The 22,117-nt window shown below is 37.0% G+C and overlaps 1 protein-coding gene across 7 annotated transcripts in view; it reads left to right on the forward strand.

The window, feature by feature from the left end:
- Nucleotides 1-1,305: 1,305 nt before the first annotated feature.
- LOC118277563 (zwei Ig domain protein zig-8-like) overlaps nucleotides 1,306-22,117 on the forward strand; it is a 260,266-nt gene continuing 239,454 nt past the window's right edge. For all 7 annotated transcript variants that reach the window (XM_050698542.1, XM_050698538.1, XM_050698540.1 and 4 more), the window contains exon 1: nucleotides 1,306-1,420. The gene's annotated coding sequence lies outside the window, so the exon portion shown is untranslated. The remainder of the gene's footprint in view (nucleotides 1,421-22,117) is intronic.

Raw genomic sequence — 22,117 nt, forward strand, 5'->3', positions numbered from 1 at the left:
GCGATTGCTTACCATCAGGTGATACGTCAGCTCGTTTACCATAAAATAAAATGACACCTCTACAGACTTACGCAGAGCAGGTTCATAGTCCAGCAAGAGACTGTCCCGGGCTGTTAATGTTATTGTTCATTGATTAAGTTATTTTGCAGTAGAAAATAATTTCCCTCACGCTGTTTCCTAAGTGAAATAAGCTATTATAGTTATTTATATTACTGATTATGTTATGTCTTTAGACGTTTCATTCTACTCTCTCTCTCTCTGTCTACTCCATTGGGACATTTTGTCTATCTGTGGATGATATATGTACTACGTAGTACGTATTTAGGTATGTACGTATGGAACATGTAATAAATTAGATAATCTCTGTCACAGATTCAAAATTGGCACTCAGAAAGCGTGACAACAACGATCGAATTAAACATAGACCTTTGTAGTTAGTAGTTTTAACATTTTCAATATATTCGATTATTTAGAGAGTCACTGTAAATAAAATAATTGCGTACAACACTCGTACCTTGATACTTACGTACTAATTTTAAAGTATAATTATAACAAATTAATTAAAGGATGGAGGGCGGCCTCAGGTCGTCTCAGCCCGCAGTTCGACATGTTTAGGCAGCTCGCTAGTCAAACGACTGACGTACAACTGACGTCACTGTCAAACCACCGTCAAAACAACCACCAAGTTTAAATATAAAAGCTCTCCGCCGAGCTTTCATAAGACAGACTTCACTGATTTACTTATTAATTCAGTGGGTTAAAAGGCTAATGAATTTTTATACTATTCTGGCTTAGAATATATTTTCAAGCTAAAAGTATTTTAGCGAATGTGACGAGAGAATTCTTAAAGATTTTTGGCATTGTTTTTAATAGGCTGCCTTAGTACATATTATAAAAGTATCAAAATCTTCGCTAAGTCTCAAATTCCCCGGACGACGCTAAGCTCTTTAATAGAGAACTTGCGAGACAAATGTTAAAAAGCGAAATGTTTATTATTGTATAGAATAAACGTTTATTTAGAAATGTTGAACGATAGAGTTTTATATTGTGTATTACGTTATACTGATGTATAACATGATCACAAGATACTTTGGATATGTAACAATTTATTCGACAACGTAAAAAACAGACAGGCCAATTTAGCCCCAGGTAGTAATAGCCATTGATTAATTTTTAGAGTGTACTTGTAACATAATTTTTAATTTATTACAGGGCGAATTCAGCGAAACTCGCGCCTGAAAGGGATTTTCAGCGTCCTGCGGCGCGGCGGGTCCCGGCGGGTCTCGGCGGGGGCGCGGTGGGGTGCGCGGGGGCGCGGCGGGCGCTCGGGGCGCCGGCTCCGGCAGTGAGCGACCGCCGTCCGCCGCGACTGCCCGTGTGTGCCCGCCCTTAGCCGCGCCCCCACACATACGTGAACACTGTACGTACACGCGCCGTGCAAGTGTTACTATTAAATATGCATATAATTGTGTGTGTGTGCTGTGAGAATTGCCATCATATGTGCTCATCTATGTAATGAGAGCGCGGTCAGCCGCCGCCGCCGGATCTCTGTGAGACTACATGTTCATTAATTGGCCGTATGTTTACGTAAGGCGTTCGTGATTACTCCTTATGAACTAATAAATATTATTGTAAATAACAAACGCAGATTTACGATACGTTCGCGTGATTTAGAAACCAATTAACGTCTCGAAGAAATGTATTTCAGTGTTCGTTTCCAGGGCTGTACCTACTGTAGGAGGAGGAAAACTTGATGACTGCGAGGGTGACACAGGAAACGTTACAGGAACAATTTGTCCAAAATGTTTTTCGTACACTTATATCGGTGGCGTAACTTATGAAGGGTGAAATTAAGGAAGAAGGGTTCCAATCTCCTTTGGAAATATTTCCACATAAGTAATAGCCATAATTTCTTCTGAACGATGCCTTACGTTTAGTTCACAAGCAATCATTTTTGTATGGCATTATATTTAGTAAGAATTGAGACACATACCGATATACCACAGCGATTTATTTTGAGGCAGTGCTGACACTTTGTTAAATATCTCCGAAGCCCCGAGGGTTGGCAACCCTGCGTAGGGCAAAGGTTTATTAGGTTTTTAGAAGGAATTAGTGGCAGGGTTGTGGCTGGCAGCGCGTGGCACCGGCCAGGGCTGCGTGCCACACTCGCCAGCTCCCAACCAATAACCAACCATTTAGACAGACGAATATTAAAATCAAATTATAATTACTGTCACGACTGACGACAGAACTAATCGCTCGTGACAGAAAAACGGATAAAGTAAAAAAATATCTCCGATAGGGATGAGCTTTCCTCGCTGCGAAATAAACTGTTAAACTCACTCTACTATGAAATGCTAGGTAATAAAACGTAAGTACATTGAGAATATCCGCGAGTAGACAGCCCTATTAAAGTCGTTAGGTTTTTGAATAGGATTCCTATGCAGATCAGGTATTCTATATAAGGCGAAGAGGTTTCCGTTTCTTATCCCACGTAAATTGGATCTTTGTGTTTTTGCTGAGGTCACCCTCCCGCCTTGATGACGGCTGCTCAGGTTTGGGACGGGATCCATCTTGAACTGTGACTATGTACAGTTTTTTTTAATCTAACTACAGTAACTAACTAGTAACTAACTACAGTACAGTTGCTTTTTTATAATTAAAGCTTTACTTAATAATAATATGTGTTCGATACGATTAGACGAGTTTCTCCGTATTATGAAAACTATTTTCAAATAGTTAACAATTTTGTTAAATAAATATATGATGCGAAGTAGATTGGCCTGTCGACCTTTAATTAAAGTTAGTTTTAGGCACTAAGATTAGTTTAGGTTTTAGTATTCATCTAAAATAGCAGAATATACACTGAACTAAATATTAATAGACGAAATTGTGACTTTAGTCGGTTTGACATCTCGAGAGTCTGCGATCGATTCCTAAGACGTTGTCAAGATGACTCGGGTTTGAGGCCAGGCAGTTTTACAGGCATATAAGTAGAGAAATATGTTTGCTTTTGATAAAGTTGTAAAATTAGTTTGATTTTGAAGCTAATATCATATGGTATTGCTTAATGGAACCTTCAAGTCCACTCGATTTGAAGCTTCATGTATAATTAAAGATCAAATACGAAGATGGAATGTGTGTGTATGACCTGATTGTAGGAACAGTTAGTAGGTGCATGGTATATCTGAGTCTTGATTATAGATTCATATATTTATTTGAGGTACATACATTTCTTATAGATGTAGAATCTCTCAGTAGAAAAGAGGTAGCATTATTTTTAAAGTATAAAGTCTTAATTTCATTAGTCCCTAGCGCCACCAACTTACATTTCTGATTACTTAAACTCGAATATAAAGGAGATAAAATGTAAAACTCAGTGTTTCCATGAAATAAATAGCTGTCTGTCGTGTGACCTGACTCCGTAGTTACATTCCGTCTTTATATTCTTAGGATTATTCCACGGTGGGGAAAATGATAGCAAGTTGGAGATAACAATATTTCGTTTAGCAGCCGTCCTTGTTAAATCCAGATAAACACCAAAGGCGGGCGAGATAAAAAGCTATTCACTAGTAAAATCTTTGCTTGCTTCACTCGAGATGTTTCGTTTTTCCATGTGTCGTGTAAGTGTTGGGACGATTCTGTCCTATTTGCGGAGCGCAGTAGGTGCGGTGTGGGTCTACAAGACCCGGCCTGTCAGAACAAACATTTATTCTTGTGATTAATGGTCTAATGTGACGCCGATAAATGATTTCTTTTGTTTTTCTTTTCGTAAATTATAAATTGTGTACGTGAGTGTATTTGTAAACTATAAATAAATAATAAAAAAATATGATTTTTATTTTATGATGATTGACGTAAGAGTGATGAGAGAGCTATGCTCGGAGTTTCTTTTCGCGACTATATCCGAAATATGGAAATTCGCCAAAGAACAAGAGTTACAGACATAGTTCTCAAAATATACTGAAGTGGCAATGGGCAGGCCACGTCACCAGATTGATGGCTGCTGGGTCAGGAAGGCTATCGAATGGGGACCGTGGACCGAAAGACGTAACGTGAGCAGACCTCCTACTCCTACACTAGGTGGACCGACGATATCGTCAGAGTCGCAGGAGCTAGTGGATGCAGGTGGCGGCTTGTCGTTCTACATGGACGTCTTATAGTCAATGATGATGATGATGAATAGAGTCCGTTGTTTAGATAGTAGATACCACCCAGGTTGCATTGGCAGAAGTTGATATGATTGAAGACATCATGATTGACATATTGAGGGCTAGTAAAGATATTTTTTAATCATAGAACAAAACATTGAGCCACCACCGATGGCTTATAGATAACAGCGGTCAACAGGTCGCACTGACACGTCATCTTTGATATTTTCAATTAAAAAACTAAACAAATATTTCAGAGATATTTTAAATTTAATCCGAAATGCTTTGGAAACATAATATTCATTAAGTCTGACACGATGCGCCTTATCAGACTTGAGTACCCTTTAAAGTCTTGTGTTAATTTATTTTTCTAAAGTAAATCCGCTGGCGTTTACAAAGAGTTTCATAAAAATATTATAATACCCGAGGGACACTCGCAAAAACATTTCAAACGGACTTATTTACTCAGGTGTTAATTAAAGAAGGTTTAGTGTTTAAGAAGCTGACTCCTCCCTTGTAAACTTCAAAAGCGTTATTTTTCTGAATATCCTATTACGTCACTGCCTCGGAAGATCGCAAGTACGATTATTAAGTAAGGGGGATTCGATTCCTAGGTATTTTTAGACTTTCTATGAATGATTGGAAGGTGGGAGAACTGTCACGGGGTCTGGAATTGTGTCGGGTGTATGATAATAAGGTTCAGGTCATTCCCTATTACATAGGACTTATATTATAACTGGTGCTAAATGGGTGTACTAAGTTCCGTACAAAACGAACTCGTCATTGTTTTACCGAACATCTTATAGTATGTAACTAACCACTGTCAGCGGCTTGGGCCGCGTTTTTGAGAGTAAAAAGTAGCCTACGTGATATTCCAGACCATAATCTACCTCTGTTCCAAATTCTATCCCGATGCTTTCAGCCATTTTGACTTGATTGAGTAAAAAATTTACTCTCTTTCGTATGGTTCAAGCTAATTTCAATCGGCCCTGAGTGTTTTTCTAGTAACACCCCCTACTATTTTTTAATATTTATATACTCTATGGCTTTTCAGGTTTATAAGGAAAATATTGAAAGTTTTAAAGTTTTGTTCACAGACAGTTTAGCGTTTGATTTCATATTCCAGGCGCCAACTTGTTTTGTGTTAACTTACAAAGTAGATTGTTGTCAGAATTACAAGTAAGTTTCTTAAAATATTCATTTTACAAGTTACGTAGGTACTTTCTTTAGGTAACAAAAAAATGAAGGCTTTGTCGTCTTCTTGTAGTGAAAAAATAGAAAAGTAGAAGTTTTCCTTTATTTTCATGAATAGTACATTAGTACTTAGGTCTGAGTGGAAGGCCTAATGCAATAATAGTTTGTCCCTAGTTGCGTCTAGACTTCGTTACGAATAACAAATTAGAGCTTACTTCTATTATAATAGCCTTAAAATAAATCGACTAAACTGCCATGATAGTGAAGTGATCACAAACATGAATTTCAAGCAGAGAGTCTCAGGTTTGATTCTCAAGTTAAGTAAAGCAAAGTTGGAGCTTTTTTCAGTTTCTCAAAAGCACAGAATCTGGATAGTATCCGTTGTATGGCAAAAGCCTATTTACCTTATAACTGTAGGAGAGCCATGCTCCGGCATGAATGGCCCGGCTCGACTGGAGTGATATCACAGCCTTACAGAAAATCGACCGAACCGACGAACCGCTTTGTGTTTCGTCGTGTGAGTGCGGTTACCAGTAGCCCAATTACCCCTGAATCGCCAACAATCCTCAAATTCCTGACCCCTTAAAGACCGGCAATGCACTCGTAACACTTCTGGTGCTTCAGGCGTCCATAAGTGGCGGTGATTGCTTACCATCAGGTGATCTGCTCGTTTACCAACTTACCAAATAAAAAAACTATACTTATCAGAAGTGGTTGTTATATTGCACTATTTGTGCACCAAGGATTTAAATTCATGACGTGTTTCATGTTAAAATAATAATCAGTTTCGAGTGTGGAACTGTTTATTCAAGCAGAGTATAACAATTCCCAATCACTACAGAATTTACATGATTAGCTAGTATTGTTCTGTCGGTCTGTCTCGCAAGTTTGGGATTCCTATAGTATTACTTAAGTCGAAGTTTGCTAGCAATATACCGCGGCTTCATCGCTTTGTTTGTTCTCTGCATACATCAGAAGTTACAAAACTATCTGGATCTAATCTAAGATAACATAGTACATACAATATATTTTGGATAATAATACGACTGTTTTGTTGGTCGAGTAGCGCCAATGCTGAGCAAATCTTCTGGTAGTTTTGATCAAGGCAACGTCACGCCTTTTATTTACGTTTATATAATTGTAATGATATCATTATAACTTAAAACGGGATATTTACCATGTTTATTAGTTTTGTGAGTTTCCGATATTTCGGCACTGTTGTAAGCGCCATGACCACGGGTAAATATATAATTTTAACTCCTTATCTAAGAATGTTTGGTGACAACAGGCATTAGTGATTGTGAGAAAGGACTACCTTTCTACAGGCCACTACCTTGTGGTAGTGGTCTCAGATTCGGTTCCCGTTTCGGGAAAAGAGTTAGTAATTCATTTCTTTTCGAAGATGCTCCGTAAGGAGTAACATAACAAGAAGGCAATAAATTTATACCATAACTGGAGGAAGTCACATTAGAAATATGCAAAACACCTTAAAACGCGAGTATTCAATAAAAAAAATAAACTTGGTAATATTGTACAGAATATAATCATATTTGTTGAGCAAACACTGCCGGTCAAATAAAGGACTGGCACAAAAAACCATTTAAACACAAGAGAGGGTTATTTAATTTTATATAAATATTTTTTAAAGTCGGTTCGTTAGTACTTAGTCAGCTGTGAATTAAAATAATAATCCGTGTAACAAAAAATATGGGAATTTATACGATACAAATCAAGAGGCACATATATAGAATTTGGTTCCGATTAGGTACATTTTTTTATATATAACCCATGGATAAAATTATGATAAAAACATAGAACATGGAAGTTGATACAAATGTTTTTGAGACTCATTTTGTTAAGGTATTTAATGAACTTATTTTTCTTCGCATGTGTGAATCTGGGGGCACGGTAGTGCCCCCGCCAAGACGAGCCATATGTTAAATTAAACCATATTACTGACATACAAACATAGACTAAAATATTTACAACTTAAAAATTCCTTAAAAGAAATATTTTTTTGTGAAATGTTTCGGATGTTCAATATTTAATGTATTAACGAGTTTTATATTGAATTTATTATCATCAGCTATTATATATGGATGGATAGAAGAAGATTTTGTCGGAATGCCTGAAGTACTACGAGAGGAACTTAGGAATTCTGTTAATTTATGTGTTTTAGTTATGTATGTAAGTTACTTTAATTGGTTGTATATCGTTGTAACTTTTGAATTAAATAAATAAATATGCTATACTTGTGATAGTGATGTGACAGAAAGACAAACAAACACACATTTTGCGTTTATTAGTTCAATAACATATAAAACTATTTCTAAAGAATGCAATACAAGGGCCAGGCTGCTTTCCAGATATCTATTTACAGACACGTTTCTCTGTAACACAAACTACTACAGGCTTCAGTAAACGGATATAGATAAAGTTTCACAACTGAAATGAAATACACGGTTTATATAAAGAACCCACCCACCTGCATCTCAGTATAGTCCCAACAACTCAGTATGACTTAGTTCAGATTTACTCAGAAATGTAATATTATATTTACTGGTAACTTTACTGAACTGAACCTGACTGGTAAAGTAGACTTATTTTGCTGATTGTGTGCTTTTCCACCAGAGATGTGCTATGTAGCTAATAGCTATGCTTCGAAGATGTAATAGCTAAGCTGTGAAACTATGTGACCGCTGACTACTAAGCTATGTAGCTGTGCGAGGAAGATGCGCAGCTTCAGTATGCGATGTATCGATAGTAGGGAAACCATCCATAGCACGCATCTTTCCATTAAAAAAAACCATAGCTTAGCCGAGTCCGTTTCCACTGGTGCTTAGCTATGTGGACCAATGAATATGATTGGTGGAAGCCAAACACATCTATAGCAACATAGCATAGTACATCTTTGGAGGAAGAGCACCCTTAAGATTTCTTTCTCATGTCGTTGATGCATTTTAAAACAAACAAAACATATTTCATCGGATTCGAAACAATTATTGGTTTACTTAAAGAATTGCGAATAGAATGCATGGTAGCCAGTTTTCCAGCCACTGCGATATCTAGGCAGTCGATGCTAAAGGTTTAGAGAGCCATGCATTATTGGATTACCGATTTCAACATTGCTCATAGGTCTGCTCGTGTTTCGTTAAACATATTACATAAATGGCGAATCATGTATGTGTATTAACCATATATATGTGTAGTTACATAATACGTGTAACTTAGTCCATCCCCTCCTAAAACAACAGGTGTATCTGTTGCTTCCAATCTAGCAGAAATGTAGGTGATATACCTACCTACGGTTTCCAGAATTCTCTTGTGTGTCCGTATTGTGCCTTATTTTATACAATAAATATTTTAAACTTGGAATAGGTCTTATTGCATAACGTCTAGCCTTATAACCCTCGAAGGAATTGGTAGGAATTACGAATATGTCTTGATTATGAATAATATCGAACCCTGCTCTTAAAACGTCGTTCCAATTCTTTTTATTATTTTGTGCTTACTATAATTTAACCAATGAACCATTTCTGAAGTCTTTTACAATAAACGGAAACCTCTGTGTTTTACTTACGCTATCAACTCCCTTGCTATTCGATATTGCACTCTAACAGCACTATATAAAGTTGTGTTTTATTTCCCTCTTATCGAGCACTATTAGTCAATGTCGAGTTGTACCTAGAGAAAGGCTATACCATAATAAATCCCTTTTTGGGGTCGACTACCGTTTTTCTCGGCGCCTTTTTTGTATGAAAATTGGATTATTTTTCTCGTTAGTGGGTCTTGTTAAATAAAATTAGTTAAAAAAACGATAGACCTTTTAAATCACGAAGTGAAGAAACCTTAAGAGTAAACCGATGAAGTTACCTCAACAATCTTGGAGCGGTTAAATTGATCAACTTTTGAAATACTTTCATATCTGCTCTTCACAGACGATTTTGTAACCAATGAGCATTTGAGTTCCACAAAAGATTCCGTTTTTACGTCACGTCTCCCGTGTGGCCGAGACAAAGGAGTCTGACAGTTTGACTTTCAATCGTACCTACCCAGATATCTGCTTATTCATTCTACATAGTGTAAAAATATTTCAATAAAATGAAATACACAAATCATTCTGGCTTTAACATGTTTGTTACTGGCCTAAATAAACTTTCTTATAAACTCAATTAGAAAATGTTTTCGCTTTTTCTTAACATTTTCCGCCCGTTTGCCGTTTTGATTCGTGAAATGAAGAAAATGTAATTGATTCCAATTTCATCGCTTTTGAGTAAGCATTTATAATTTGTTTATGATAGATCTCATTAGTAATTATAGATCGTAATGAGTTGTACGAAGTATTTTCGATTTGGTTCGTCTGTATGTCAACAGCTTTTAATAATATAAGTAAAACATCATCCAAAGTAAGATCGAAACAAAATTTCATCTCAATCTCACAATAAACCCAGCACGTAATGTACCAAAATATAGACGGCTAAGCTTTCTCGCTCAATTCCGTATAAAATATGCATTTTTTCGCTGAACGATATTGAAACCGTTGGTTACCTGGGCATAATAAGGCCCTGTGCCCGCCCGTGCATAATTTAGAGCCCCTTTGGACACTTGGGGCCGCGTCTATAACTTATACGCGAGGCGAGCGGCCACACAACACAACCCGTACCACGCACCTTCTATGCTGGACCCAGTTTAATGGAACCAGTGTCATCTTAGTCTCGTCATTAAATCTTACTAATATTATAAATGGGAATGTTTGTGCGTATGTTTTGTATTCAACCATGTCAAAATGGCTGAAAGGATCGGGATGAAATTTAGAACAGAGGTAGATTATGATATAACACATAGGATACTATAACACATAGGGGTAGGAATGGAATAACACATAGGATACCTGTTACTCCATGGGAGCGCGGTCTTAGCCCCTGGCAGAAGCTAGTATTATTATATACACACATGCCATGTTTGTATCGTGTGATCATGGAATAAAATATATATGTAATTAGTCCTATTCTAACACTAATCAGAGCCGTCTTGCCTAACCTCTCTTCTCAAGAAGAGGCGATAGTCCACCAGAGTCCTGTTGATAATCTTTCACACATAAATTTTCATTACCTCTCCACATACTATATATACTAGCTGCATTGATGTTGCGTTAAAAATAAATACCAATCTATTTTAAGCTTCTTTAAATAAAATTTCACTTAAAGGAGCGAATTTACTTCAAATTTTTCTTTTTCTTTTGAAATCTCCGTATATTTAAGCGTAGGTACTGATCTGTAAGCGGTACAAGGCAATCTGCCGGTCCTTTGATACACGACGCTCGTGTGAGCACCTGGAGAAGTGAGAGCAGGTACCTACTTGTACTGTCGCGAACACTGGTGTTAGCTGCCGTCCGTATATATTTTTTAAGTCTTAGACTGCCAATAGAAAACTGTTGGAGGCAAATCCTCCGCTAACATCGTTCACTGGTGACTACCACGGCGTTCAATGTGTTAAATATGGTCCCACATTTGGGCTTTCTTTGGTGTAAACAACAGTTTTGAGTAAACAATTTGTAGATTACAAAAAAAATATAGTTTCGTGCACGCGCTGATCACTTACCATTAGGGGACTCGTCTGCTCGTTTGCCACCTATTCCATAAAAAAGGAATTGAAAGCACAACACGTTGCGTAGTAGCTGGTTACACAGCTACTGAGCTTACAGAGCAGTCAAGTGAGTTGCGCTTTATTATTTTAACAATTTAAACAAAATCCACAAAAAGCTACTTCCAACATAAATAATAACGTTGATAATACAAAAATTTACCCCTACCTTAACACGAAAAGCATTAATTTTTGTAAAAATAAAAATATATTTCTCCAATGCTTTATTGCCTGAACCGGGAATGTAATCTGGAAAGGCTAGCGACCGAGATATTAACGAGGCTATGTTTATAGCCGCCGTTGTTAATAATTAATAACAGCCTTTTGCTGTAAATTATTACTCTAACCGACAAAATGTAAGTAACTATTATAACCAGAATATGTACAGTTCACTACAGAGGTCTAAAAACGTGTTATTAAAAAATATTAACATCAAAGTCCGTTCTAATATTTTACGGATTCTTTTAGTTGTGAATCGTGACAAGTATTTAAATCTCAATCAACATAGCTTGTCATCATATAACACATATAAAATATCAACAATATGAAAAAAAAAACACGCTGTAGAAAGACAAAGCACATAGACCATGTTAAAATATACACACGTACTGTAATGTGTTTAAAATATAAATAAGTAATTTAAAATAAAGAATTCTCAGATGAATATTTAATCACTTATACTACGTATGTTGCTGAGCACTTGTCTCCATCGATCAACTTCATCGCACATATTTGTATACTCATAATATAATGTACATTATACCTTTCACTCTCGGTAGACTGCTACCAGTAACTACACTCGGTAGACTCTAAGTGTACGCTAGGTAGCAACTTGTGTAGTCAACTGTACCTATTTGTGTAGCCGTAATTTATGGCTGAAGCCGAATGAATTTGTCACAAGTATATTTTATTAGCGCTACAGTAATAACTGCCTCCAACGCTGTTTATATTAATACCAGTAATTTGTTATTTAAAAATAACAGATTTATGTAATCTGTTGTTTACGTGCTTGTTACTCAAACAACGATTAAAAATGGCACTAAAATTAACATCGTTGTATTAGTCAAAGTTGAAATTAAATATGCTATACATAGTCAATATACCTATGTATATTGTATAACTGACGAGGGAACGTGAAAGTCAATTTTCTCGTTTTATTATGTACAATTTAATAACTCAAACGATCAAAGTTAAATTTTCCTCTTCTCAAAATTCAAAATGAAAACCAACATAAAGGAGGAACTGTACAAGCTACTAACTGTATAAACGCCTTTATTATGTTATGCAAGTAAATAGAATAAGAATTCGTAGCGTCGTAGCACGCGTAGGTTATTCCTACAGCGAGCACGTAGCAGCAGTGTTTGTTGGCTATATCTACGCCGTGCTACGGCGCTACGCAGTTCGTAGTCGCTACGTGTCGTGTATATTCGACGTTCGGAGTTCCTAGGCTTTATCATCATTTAAAAAGAAGGTCAATTTTTATAAAATATCTGAAAAATATTGTGTATTTCGTGAAACCGTTCGTAGACGGTTCATTGCTTGTAAGTGACATCTTTGAATTTATATTCTACAAGTACCTACAACCGATATTTACATTTCAGAAAATAAGTTCCATACACTCAATTGACTTTTACTTGAACGTATACATTGATTTTATGTTGTTTCTGACAGAAATCCTTTTTGATTTTTACATTCACAGTGAGACAAAGTAAATGAAGTTAGTAGTGCCAGCGAAACAATGTAACGGAACAGACTGCATGAGAATCTTGAAACGATGCACATGCAGATAAAGTTTTAAGTTAATAGCGTTAACTAGGCGGCGCTAACCCGGTGCCGCCGGGCCGCGGGCGCGCGGGCCCCGTGACCTCGAGATGTGGCTGTTGGCACAGCGCGCTCCGCTCGACGCGAGCGACGAGCGTTGCGGAGACGATAAATCCTTGTGCGGACACTTTTTCTGCTTTCCAACACCCCCTTTCCGCCCCGCACACCCCCCTCTGCCGCCCCGCGACTTGTTTGTCGCCACCTCACGTTTTTGATTTAACTTTTTGTAAAGGTTCCGCGGGTGTCGCGCCTACACCAACTTATTGCGTCGATAATCTCCCTATATAAATCTGTTTCGGTGACACATTTAGGGTTATGTTTCCTGTTTATTTTCCACGTTGATTTGAAAGGGAAAACGATATTTAATGTATTCGGTACAAAATTTTATGCAAGTATATAAACGGGCGTGGTGCTACGTTGTTCCTTTGTTTACATACATACAATAACAGTAACTGGTACACTAGTTCAGGCCACTGTTCCTTTTATTTCACACAACACGCACTCGCTAGTCGGTGGGTACACATAACCGCACATAATCAGATTTAACGTCCGATTGGCACGTCGCGCCGCGCCGCGATTTCAAATGCAAATCCGATATCTGCGATACACACAAGATTGTGTGAACAGCAGATACAATATAAAATGTAAATATGATGGCAGCAGCGCGCGGGGCTGGTGGCAGGGACCAGGAAACGAGTGTAGTGAGTTGGCCAAGTGGCGGCGCTGGTGTCGGCCACTCGTTCTCCGCTGAACGCTGGGGGTTGATTAAAAATATCCGGTGTGCACGGCCGCTTCGAATCCGTATTATTTTGCATAAAAACTCTCAAATAAAATATGGCCGGTCCGCATTCATTGAATATTCAGCATCGGAGCTATGCCCGGATTAAAATAATATTTTATGACGACGACAGGAAATTAAATCTTTTCTATTGTTTTGTCACCTAAACGTTAAACAATGGAGGGGGGATAAAGCGCGCGTACACTCGCCCTCGCCTGCTGAAAAGGTGTCGCCTCTTGTAGTTTTGGTATTCTGAGAGCCTTTTCATCAGTGAATCCAAGATGTTTTCAAAGAAAAACAAAAGACTCTTGACGCTTATTAGAAAAGTTTGTCGGCTGATTTGCATAGTTGGATCGGTGGAAGATATTCGATCATGTGGGGTGCTTGATGTTTGCAGGCGTAGTGTATGAGTGTGCATTGAGCGCGGTATAGAGTCACGGATGCACGTGTGTAGTGGACAGCGGGTAGCGGACAGGTCGATAGTGGCGCCCTCGAGCGTGAGCACCGCGTCTCGTGGCGGGCTGTGACACCAGCGACCGGTATGATGATTGCCTCACTTCCCTATGGTCACGGTCCTGGTTGTATATTCTCCCTCACATACACATTCGATCGTCGATAACTTAAAAACTTACTTTTCCAAAGCATTGTAGTTACAGCATAAGAATCTTATTGTTATTTTACTTCAATAAAACAAATAACAGAACAAACTGTCTCAGATAGTCCTTTACGTAAAGCTACGAGATTATCAGATTACATACGATGTTTATACGAATATCTTATTCAGTAAAATGTAATTTGTAACTTTCTACGGCAAATAGAAATAATAAAATATAAGAGAAAGAGCATTGTTTTGATAATTTTGTTAAATACATTTCGCTGTATATGACAGTAAGTGTTAGTAAATTGTACATGAAACAGCGGTGGCATTAGATGTATTGCAACCACATTGTTATAATAGCCGGCGAGCCGTGTGCTGCTAACATGTACATAAATAACGGCCATGTAACTATTTCAGGCGATACCATTTAATTTGTCCAATTACACTGGTTTACACGACACACTACGTGTAAATATTGTCACAAAATGGAATTTAAACATTTGTAATTTAATATAACTATAGGTGTTTTGAAATTATTTATTTACTAGCTTTTGCCCGCGACTTCGTTCGCGTGGAATAGCGACTTCCGGCAAATTTTTGGTTTTAACCACATAGTTCCCGATCTCGCGGGATCTCTTCAAAAATGAGATGTGGAAGATATTCCAGGGAACTCTTCAAAAATCAACATAATGAGCTCTGCGTTTGAATTTAATAGATGTATACTCACTTAGGGCATTGAAAAAATAGTTTAAAAACGGACTTAAACTAACTTAAAACTAAAGAAAGCTACGAATTACGAATTTATAACAATTAAAAAAGAAACTATATTACAACCTATCCTCTATGCTATAATAACCAAGCTTAAACTAAATAATTTAAAAGAAACGACTTAAATCTAATCTAATTAATTTATAAATTAGACTTACAATTTTATTAAAAAAACTAACTACAGTAACTACTAATAATCGATATCAAACTAAACCTACGTTAAATAGTTTAACCAAAAAACCAGGAAAACCCAACAAATAAACTTATTAATTGACAAATACAACGAAACCAATTTAGAATATACGAAACAGCAGGACCACTACAGACAAATAATCATACGACTGATAATACACTTTTTCTACGATAGTACCGAAGCGCTCGGCCGATACCCAACCAAATGAATGTAATTGGATTATTTATTTATACTCCGTTCGGGCATTTTCTTTGTACTAAAAGTTTAATTATATTGATATTATTTTTTTCATACCTTTTTACTATTTATTTACTTTTTTCGATGAATTAAAACAATAACATGAACCGAAGTCGTGTAACGATCGACATAGAATTATCTATACTCCGTTAGAGCATTTTCTTTGTACTAAATGTTTTATTATATTGATATTATTTTTTTCATACCTTTTTACTATTTATTTACTTTTTTTCGATGAATTAAAACAATAACATGAACCGAAGTCGTGTAACGATCGACATAGAATTATTTATAAATAATTTATTTCTTATTTTTATTTTTTGATTTTTGAAATAAAAATATCTATGTCCTTTCTATTCTAAACTATATCTGTACCAAATTTCAATCAAATCCGTCAAATAGTTGCGGAGATTAATGGTATAAGCATAGAATGTTCGACGTGATTCTTTAATTTGACATAACTTTTTTATTTATGAACCGATTGACATGAAACAAACACTAAATGTAAATTTAAGCATCCCACAATATATTCGTGAAAACCGCATCCAACTCGGATCAGCCGTTTCTGAGATTAGCGCGCACAGACGAACAGACAAACAGACAAACAGACAAACAGACAAACAGACAAAAAAAAGTTAATTACATTTTTGGGTTCGACATCGACATAACAATAACCCCTGCTATTTTTTTTATTTTTATTTTCAATGTACAGACAGCACTTTTCTACGATTTTATTATATGTATAGATGAAATGGGTTAGCGCTTTGTAGCACAGTATAACATACACTATGTTTAATCAATAATGTACATAGTTTGAAGTAGTAATCTTGATAAAAATGGTTTACAATCAACAATTTTGCTTTAACAGTTTACAAAGTACGCCTATATTGTTCGAAATTTCGTATGTATCAGATATCTGAAACTGTCATCAGTAGCCGGGCGTGACCCCGTGTACAAAGCTCGGCACACACTAGTCGATTCTTTGGGCACACTGAGTGATCGCGCACCTGTGTCTACTGTCGCGCGGATTATGATCGATCGTGACGAGATACAAGCCTCTAGTGTCACGTTTGTCTTTAACCATCGCCATCTTTCTGTTTTTATCGTATTGTTTTATTAACTGGCTATGAATAGTTTGTTAAATGGATTTGGTTGGATTTTTAATTGTTTTTTTTTTTGCTGTGTTAATATTAATTTGTGTCAAAGAAAGTATTTCATGTGTCCGGTACATTTGTGTATGTCACTGATGTTTGTTAGATTTTTTTTAAATATTCATATTTTCAAAGCTCTGCCGAGGTTGTCATCAGAATCATTACACATGACTTCATCAAACGTACAAAATACAGAACGAAAGTTATAAATAATGATAGAAAGAAAAAAACAAAACCAATGTCTCTCCGCTACGCAAACAAGGCATCAGAGTGAAACTAAATTAATTAATTATTCGCAAACTTACATTTCTAGGTCGTCGGTCATCCACAAAAATAATCTTTGGGATTTGTGTTTTATGTTGTTACGGTACCAGAAATTGTAATAAAAATGTAAACATCACATTATTTGTCAAACGTCCCGTGAGATCTCATGTCACGAGTTTGTCACGCGTGTGACGTAATTTACCTTCATTTTTTTGGGATTGTTGACATTAAAAATTTAAGTTGTCCATCATAAGGCCGGTGTTCACAGGCGGGCTGCCAGCGTGACATTGTACCGTGAAAACTGGCGTAATATTCACAAGCAGGTCACGGCACGTCCCAATACCGGCGTGAAGACGAGACGGTTCGGCACACTACGTAATTAGGTGCTCGGAGAGCGGGGCTCGTGGCACGCTCCTTACGCCGGCAGCGTGGCAAATAAGTGTTTACAATGTTAACGGTACCCGGGACATGCCATGTATACTCGTACATCCCCAGACTCAATAATCGTGTTTGTTGTTTCGGTACATGAATTCCCCTGTTTGACAACAGTGCATGTTTTGCCTTTGAAATTAAATATTTATTGCGTTTTCGGCGCCCCATATGTCTCTCCTATCCTCAGAATTTTTCAAGATCCTTTCCAATATTAATTTGATCTCCAAGTTGAACTTTCTATCGCGCTTCCAGACGTTTATCTAAATCTCTTAATGCATTTTAAAAGCTTGCTCTGTAAGCTGATATTGGATTTCTAATTGCAAAAAATCTTTTCTCTCTAATTCTGAAAACTGAAGTGTGAAATAATGAATCCCACCTCCGTTTGAAGATTGAACCTTAATATTATTCTAAAAACGTACCATTAATATGCTGCAATTTACTTTTTGTACAAATTCAATCTAAAACTTTAATTCGTTCGTAAACGTTTCGAAACTCAAAATTTTCTATTAGTTGTTACTTGTGAAAGCGTTCACTTGTAACTTTTGGTCGGAGATATGCAAGTTTAGCAACATTTTAACGCCCCGAATTTACTATGTAGATACATTTATAGAATTTTGCAAGTAAAGGGAGAAGTTTTAATAAACTTACTTTTTAACTCGGGCCGTATAAAAATATTAGCATTACGAATTCAATTTTCATTTGAATACGAGAAGAGGTTATTATTCGGGATGACTGAAGTAACTTGGAATATTCCAGAGATTTATTGTTTCCTATGACGAACACCTTGTTCTTTGTTCTCGAGGATAATCGATATTGACTTTTTCGTTTTAGACAGTTTCGATAAAAGTACCTATGGAACCTTTCTATAAAAATGGCGATATAATGATGATGATGATTTCAGCCATGATCGTCACACTGCATATTTAAAAATTCGTTATTTTAAAACATTGCACGTTATAAGTATAATTTAATTAAGTTCGACCCCGATTTTCCAACAACCCTTAAATTCCTAACCCCATAAGGCCAGTAACACACTTGTAACACCTCTGGTGTTCATGTTCATGGGCGGCGGAAATTGCTTACCATCATTTGATCCGTCTGCTCGTTTACCGGCTTATACCTTAAGAAAAGTAAAGTTATTCACATTAATCATAAAACACAATTAATTCCTATCATCGTTTGCTTCATACACGGTACATGAATATTTACTCGTATCTTTCTATATCCAACTGCATACACTTTGACATCTTGCCGATACATTTCCGCCACTGACGTTTTCGTATGTAGATGACAAACGGCCGGCGATGCGTCGCAGCGTGCGGATAAATCTGAACGAACATTTGACTGCCGGGTACAAATCGCAAGAGATTTGTCTTTGCTCTCCCATCCCGTACGGTGCACTGTTACGTCACTGATCCATGAAAATCGATGCTTTGATCAAAATCCTGCTGTTAAATTGACAATGAAGGCTCTCGTTTTTATACTTGCCTGTTGGCGGTAATGTACCGTGAAGCCTGTTTGTCCAATAGAGAATGAGCTAGTGTCAAACCATTGGACGTTCAATTTTTGCAAGTCACTCTGATTGGACAAACTCATTACTTGATTGTGGACTCGTAACGATAGAAGTAAGTTTTTGTCTTTATTTAGAAGTGTTACTGGCCACATTAATTCTGTATTTAGCCATTAGTTAGTACTAATTGTGCTATAATGACTACATTAATACTCATTTACTTTGGGGCAACCTTGACCTTGGTTTTGTCTTCTGACCTTTGTCACGTTTCTGAACTGTTTTTACTAACTTATTTAAGGCTATCTTACATAAAAGGAGCTAGAATATGTCTTTGTGTTAACGATCGATCGAGAATACGAGTTTAAAATACGTTATATTCTGCCTTAAAAGCTACTGAAATGAATTCACATTGAATCTCCCTAATAATTGGACGTCCGCTCCAATCTTTACAATGATATATGCGTGCTATCTGAGATCACGTTTCGGAACAGGATCCTGAGGACGGAGGGTTCTGGAATTCCAATATTGTAGCGGAGCGGAGTGTAAAGCAGGTAAATATTGCGTGGCACGACACTCGAGTTTTATCAGAAAGGGTTCTTCAGGTGGAGCCGAGCTCTCGAGCAGTTCCCTTGCGTTACGGCTTTGTGCCAGTTATTCTTATTTCGTTACTCGAGCCTCCTCAAGTGTGTTTTGAGGTTTGTGTCTGGGTTATTGTTAATTCTTTGTGGTTTCAAGCGTACTTCCTTGCCATGATTGAATTAGAGGATACCGGATTTTGAGGTCTTTTTTGATTGAGATGATATTTTCGTGCACTGGTTGATATTATTGTTACTTTGAGTGTTAGACGATATGGTTACTACCTACAATGGTACTCAAACGTCTTTAATGCGTTCTTTTACGCGAGTAAACGGCAAGGGTTAGTGTTGTACCGCTGGCGTTATAAATTGCTCGGTACGAACCTCTTTGTTCGGCGGCGGTTCAATGAATACTATATGAGTCCGTGCTGTGCCAGCCCTGGCCGGGCTGATGTCAGCCAGTGCTGCTCAAGGTTTTTCGGCGTTTCATATTACCATTGCATATTAATATGCGTGCTATATGTTCTGTTTGAAGACCTCTTGTGCGGATGTTTGGGAGATCTGTATTTTATGTTATTGTTTTTTGTGTGATGGTAACTGAGTCTCCACTAGTTAGTAGTCGACTACTCTGCCATATGTGGTAAATGTTATTGTTGTTTAAAAACATATACATAGCTACACAAAATACAGCAAAACGTTGACGGTTTGTGGTCAATGTGACATTCTAACAAACTAAGTAACATCACCGAAGTTTTCTTCGGCGGTAATAAGTAACGGACCGCAGTACATGGGTAGCGCGAGCCAGCAGCCCGCATCACGCCGCCAACACCACCGACATTGTAGCCTACACAATCAAACTTCATTACGAGCGACATTAAAAAGTTGCAGGACAAACGACCAACTCCTAGTTCCAGTTCACTTTACGACACACGAATAAAACTCCTTCATTTTATATTTAAACTCTCACATACACTGTGTTGTTATTTTGTCGGTTTTTGGCCATTTACTTTGTACCTTTTTTGTTAGATACTAGGTTTCTGTGACACATTTTATAGCAATTTATTCTCGGTTTTTGCAATTTGTGATTTTGCTTTACCTGGCTCTGTGTGTGGGGGTTTTATCTTGATCTAATTATCTCAGTGTAACTGTTTGCATTACGTACATTATGTTAGTAGTTAGGTACATGTGTTTTTTCCCGCTTGATATAATATGTTATAACTAGCTTTTGCCCATGTCCTCGTGGGATAAGATAAGATCCTTTCACCCAAGTCAGCTCATACCCTGTCTGTATACCAAATTTCATCAAAACCCGTTCAGTAGTTTCAGCATGTTTGACGGACAAACATCGAAACAAATAAACTTTGACATTTATATGATTAGTGTGATAAAGTTTCGTTCATGTTCATGTAAAAGTTGATGAAGACTGTTTCCTCGATCAAGTAGTTGCAAATGTAACTGCTGATCAAGGGTGTTAATTTTGGGTAGTTAAGCGGTATACAAAAACAAACATATTGAGCAAACATGGGTTTATAATTTGTATTAGGTATAAGTTTGAAATCGCCAACCCGTATTGAGTAAGTGTGGTGATTAATGCTCAAACCTTCTCTGTGCAAGAAGAGGCCTTTGATCAGCAATGGCCTCTTATAAGCTGTTAATGTGGTATACGAGGTTTTAAAATATTTGTCAAATAGCCACACTTCCTTTGGGGAGTAATTGACTGTTCCAAGACATGCTAATTTGCCAGTATGTATTTAAGTTCTTCATCACAGTTCAATAGAGGTCTAATAAAAAGAGGTCAAGCAAGTAAAACCTCATCCGTAGAAACGGTACTGCCTACTTAGTGTAATTACAATGAAGTAGGATCTGATGAATAATGTAGGTATACAGAAGTAAATTACGTAGCAGGATGGTACTTGTACGGGAATCATGTAATATACTGTCTATGTACTATAGTTAGTTGTATGTTCTGTCTATGAAACAAGGAAAACAGCTTATTAGGTACCTGTGTATGTACTATGTATGTGTGTATAAATACAAGATCTCCTGATAACCCACTGTGAATCAACCAGATGGGTCACAATCAGGATAATGAGGAATACATATTTAATGAATTTATTAAATACGAGTACTCATGTAATCCATATAACGCATTGCCTCTCATTAAAGTGAGACTCAGCCTACTTTTTACCCACATAAAATAATATTGATATAATTTTTCCGTAACATTAACCAAAGAAGGTTGTATTATTTTATTTTAGCTGAGTACTGGAGCAGTTATAAAAGCGACATAATCTGTGGACTCAGGCGTCCGCCATGATATATCTCTATTACCCACTTTATGGCCTACCTTTATGAAAATGTTATTCAATAACAGCGATCTTAAAGCGAAAAGCGCTTCAGTACAAAGTATGAGAGCAATAACAAGCGCTGGATCGCTGCACGCCTCATTTTGATTGTACTCATTAAGCCTCTGCAACTGCACATATTACCTCGTAACCTCTCGACCCTATTTCGTGAACAATAAAGGCGGTTTTTGTGTGCTGCCACTGTGTAATTAAGTATCTTTGTATTGAGTAGAATCTAGCATAAGCTTTTGTTTCGTGAGAGAATTATTGGATGTTCTAATGTATGTTATATGCATCTCGCATATTGCTGTAGCTGTGGATGATCTAACAATACCAATTACTTTTCAATTTAATGTTATTCGCGAATCACTTGAACCTTTTATTTTGTGTTTCAAACAATAGTCTCAGTGGAATATTGTAGAGTAAAAAACACTCCAATCGTCTTTCATTTTGCTGT

The sequence above is a fragment of the Spodoptera frugiperda genome, chromosome 15 (assembly GCF_023101765.2).
Source record: "Spodoptera frugiperda isolate SF20-4 chromosome 15, AGI-APGP_CSIRO_Sfru_2.0, whole genome shotgun sequence".
Classification (NCBI taxonomy): Eukaryota; Metazoa; Arthropoda; class Insecta; order Lepidoptera; family Noctuidae; genus Spodoptera; species Spodoptera frugiperda.